The sequence below is a fragment of the Amphiprion ocellaris genome, chromosome 18, assembly GCF_022539595.1.
Source record: "Amphiprion ocellaris isolate individual 3 ecotype Okinawa chromosome 18, ASM2253959v1, whole genome shotgun sequence".
Classification (NCBI taxonomy): domain Eukaryota; kingdom Metazoa; phylum Chordata; class Actinopteri; family Pomacentridae; genus Amphiprion; species Amphiprion ocellaris.
Window position 1 is genome coordinate 21,039,618 of NC_072783.1, and position 3,711 is coordinate 21,043,328.

General features: G+C 40.9%; 1 protein-coding gene across 2 annotated transcripts in view; it reads left to right on the forward strand.

The window, feature by feature from the left end:
- mapk8b (mitogen-activated protein kinase 8b) overlaps positions 1–3,711 on the forward strand; it is a 140,929-nt gene that overhangs the window by 108,522 nt on the left and 28,696 nt on the right. The window lies entirely within an intron of this gene.

The window sequence follows — 3,711 nt, forward strand, 5'->3', positions numbered from 1 at the left end:
TCATTCTGACTTCATCCGTTTCATCATTTACAACTTTGCACCCGCATCACTTTTCTCACTGGCTACTAATCTTTAAAGTCATTGTAATATGATGTCATCACGTTGGGGAGCCCAAAGGGGTGACAGGCAGCCGGCCGGCTGGCGAGTCTGAGCCTGACAGGCTGTTTTTTATTAGTCCTGCAGTTCCACAAAACAGCAGAGTGAATCATAGCACTGACAGATGACAGTCGCCCTCACTGCAGACTAATAAATGGCGTAGTGAAATATCCCACTGGTTACTGTACGTCTGTTAAACACATCCAAGTGCAAAATGAAAAGCTGCCGAAGCAGATGCCATCATCTACTACTATTTTTAATGTACCAAATCTTCCAAACTGGCACATATTTATACTCTTTTAGCTGACTTACGTAGCAAACCTGCTCTCCTTTTCATTTTCAGAGCTGCTCTGTTCGGACGCTGAAACAGAGTGAGCTGTTCAAACCGTCTGTTTTTTCTGATGTTTTCTTTCCTAGTCATCGACTAGGAACTTGGGAAACAAGCAGTCTCCTTCCAAATTTATGAACCGACTTACACACCGTGTATTTCTGGACAATGAGAAATCTGGGTTAACTTGTTCACCCGCAGGACAGTTGACTGGTTCTTTTGAGGCTGCAGTTTGTCTCTCAGCAGTTCAACCCTCCACTACTGTATTCCAGTGTGTTTTATGAAAAGCAAACAGCTGGAAGCCCTGTTGGTTTTGGACGCCTGTGGCCACCGTCCTCGTGGACCCGGTTCAAGGCCTTTATTTCTTGTACTTACAGAAAGGATCACAGAAGACGAGGTCAGTCTTCCAACATGGACTGACCGTATACAGGACACTGGATGTGTCTTACAGTTTGGAGTCTTAATCTAATTCCTCCTTCCTGTGATTTCCACGGGCTGAAGTCTTTCATTATTCTGTTTTTTTGCCCTGAGGCTGGTGTAGCTATGCATTACTTTAACCACACAGGATATGATGGTTGTAGACTGTGTGTTTACTATGCATTGTATTTCTATGGACGGAGATAGCCTGCATGGGACAGAAAGAGTGCAGACGCACGCAACAGTCTCAGCTTTAACAATAGGTTTTGTTGGGCTGCTTTACTGGTGACATCAGTTGTTTCTTTTTTAAGGGAGCAAAGCCTGTCGGTTCGTGCTCCGACAAGAAACCAAGCTTCAGTTTCTCCCACACCTCCAAGCCGATCTATTTTTCTTTCCCCATACAAGTCTAGAATTTCTTTAACCTCCTTCTCTGCTCTTTTTCATCCCTCCTTTCCTCCCTGTACCCCCATGCCTTTCCCTTTCAACAATCCCACCCACTTAAACAATTTAAAATGTATTTTTCTTGCTTATTATATTTCATTGCTATTGGACCACTTCCCTCCTACTGACCTGCCTCTTTTTGTCAACTCCAAGTGTTTTCTTTTTGGGTGAGACATTTTCATAAAACCTCCAGGGTTCCTTTTGTTTCACACACAGTGAACTTCCACTCTTTTCCTTTTCAAAACTAATTTGGAGGCTGCAAGTAAACGAAACCTAACAGTTAAGTCCCCCCCCCTTTCATTATAGCTCCTTCAACACCACAAGAGTAGTTTACACCCATCCACCCTGCTAACGGCTGCACCCCCTCATGTCTACTATTTATGTCAGCATGGAGACGAAAATCTGAGCTTTAGTCACAGTGTGATTACTAAAGATTAACACTGAATGCATATTAATAACAGGTGGAGGCATGAGGATCAGTGTCTTGCAGAATCTTTTGCTGTAGAGGTTAGGGCTCCAGACATGATTGCTTTTAATCCAAATCATCACGTTATCTTTCATGGAATTACTACTAACATTTTTTTTTTGGTCGAAAGAATTATACTGGTGTCAGTTAAATACAACCAGATGACTTGTGTCAGACAGAAAATACAACAACTTTTGCTGTTAACCAACCCAGTCTCCAAAAGATTACGTTACTATACAACTAAATTGCGTTCTCAATTGCGTTTTGAAAGAAACATAATTTTTCCCAGTGAGATAACAGTATGGGTTAGGAAGCAGGAAGACATTCCACTTTCAGAGAGCCACATCGACCATCTTGAGAGGCTGGAGAGGCGGACTCAAGTTTCATTTTAACTCACTGCTTATGTTTTTACTATTTGGTTTGGGTAAGGCACCAAAACTACTTGGTTATGTTAACAAAATATACTTGGGTTCTAACTTTTACCCTTTCACTACTGTACATACTTGTCAGAAGCCTTAACTTTAACCATAAAAAGGACTTGATTAGGCTACGGAAACTATAATGATTTTTGCTTAAATACACCCTTGCAGAACATGTTTGCAGCTTCTCAATTTTATGTATTAAAAGGGTAATGAGTCACATCCCATAAAATATACAAGATCACTTCAGAAACGTCTTGGCCTCACAGGAGAAAGACTGTTCTTGCATTATTTTGCAGCATAGTCTCCTTTAACTTTAATGTACTTGGTCCACCTATGTCGAAGCTTTACTAACCCTTTATGGAAGAATGTCACATCTTGAGCTCCGAGATTCTCCTCAACAGCATTGATGACTTTATCATTACTCTGAAAATGGTGAACATGTAAGTTTGACTTTAGTTTGGAAAACTGATAACCGATAGCCTAACCCTTACCTGAAGTCAGACAGTGCAGGTCAGTGAGTAAGGTGCATGGGGCAACAGTTTCACACCACATTTGGCTGCTTCTGCCACCTGTAATGTGTGAATGGACACGATGTCATGGAGCAAACCAGCTCAAACCTTTCCTCTCCTTTTTCTTTGGTTGCTACAAACATTTAAGTTTTTGTGGACAGTGATATAAGGCTTTATAGTATACAGTTATGCTCCGAAATGGGAGTTAAACCCCTTGTTTGTGAGTGAGGCCAAAAACTTTTTATCCTCTTATGACTGTTTTGCAGAAAAAGAGCAAAAGCCAGAAAGCAATGCAATTGATGGCAAGGATATGTTAGGTAGAAAGCAGCCTCAATGTTTGTCATGCTAAATCATTTTCACACTATACATTTCTGCGTAATAATGTTGTAACAAGACGACAGCCATGCTACTAATGCATTGAGCTTAATACTACCATCAGCATGCTGACGTGCTCACAGGGACAATGCCAAAATGCCCATGTTTAGCGGTATATTGATATAATGTTCATAATCTTAGTATAGCATGTTAGCCTGCTAAAATTTGCATTGTAGTGCAGCTGAGACTGATGGGAATGTCATTAATTTTGCAACGTATGGGAGTAAAAAATGAAATGTCACGCAAGTGCCAAAAACTGCAGTTCCTGAAACGGCTGGGTTAAAAAATGAGTTGCTTGATTCCAGTTGTGGAAACACTGGCCTTAAACTGTCCAACTTTACAGCAGAAATAAACATGTTTACAGCCCCGTATAAAAATGGTTTTGGTCTCCATAGCTAATTTACTTGTTCATGACAACTGTACTTGTCTTGAATTTTATTATGAATCATCCGTTTAAATTGCATTAAGGCTTAAAGTTAGGCATCAAGATCACTAGAGTCAGTGGGCTTTTCCTCTGGGGACCATGAATGTTTGCACAGTAATTTAAGGAAAATGTATCCACTAGTTTGGAGTTATTTCAGTCAGGACCAACGTCATCAACCAACCAAAGAGCCACCCACCTAGTATGACCAAAAACCACTCCTCTGGACGCTACTG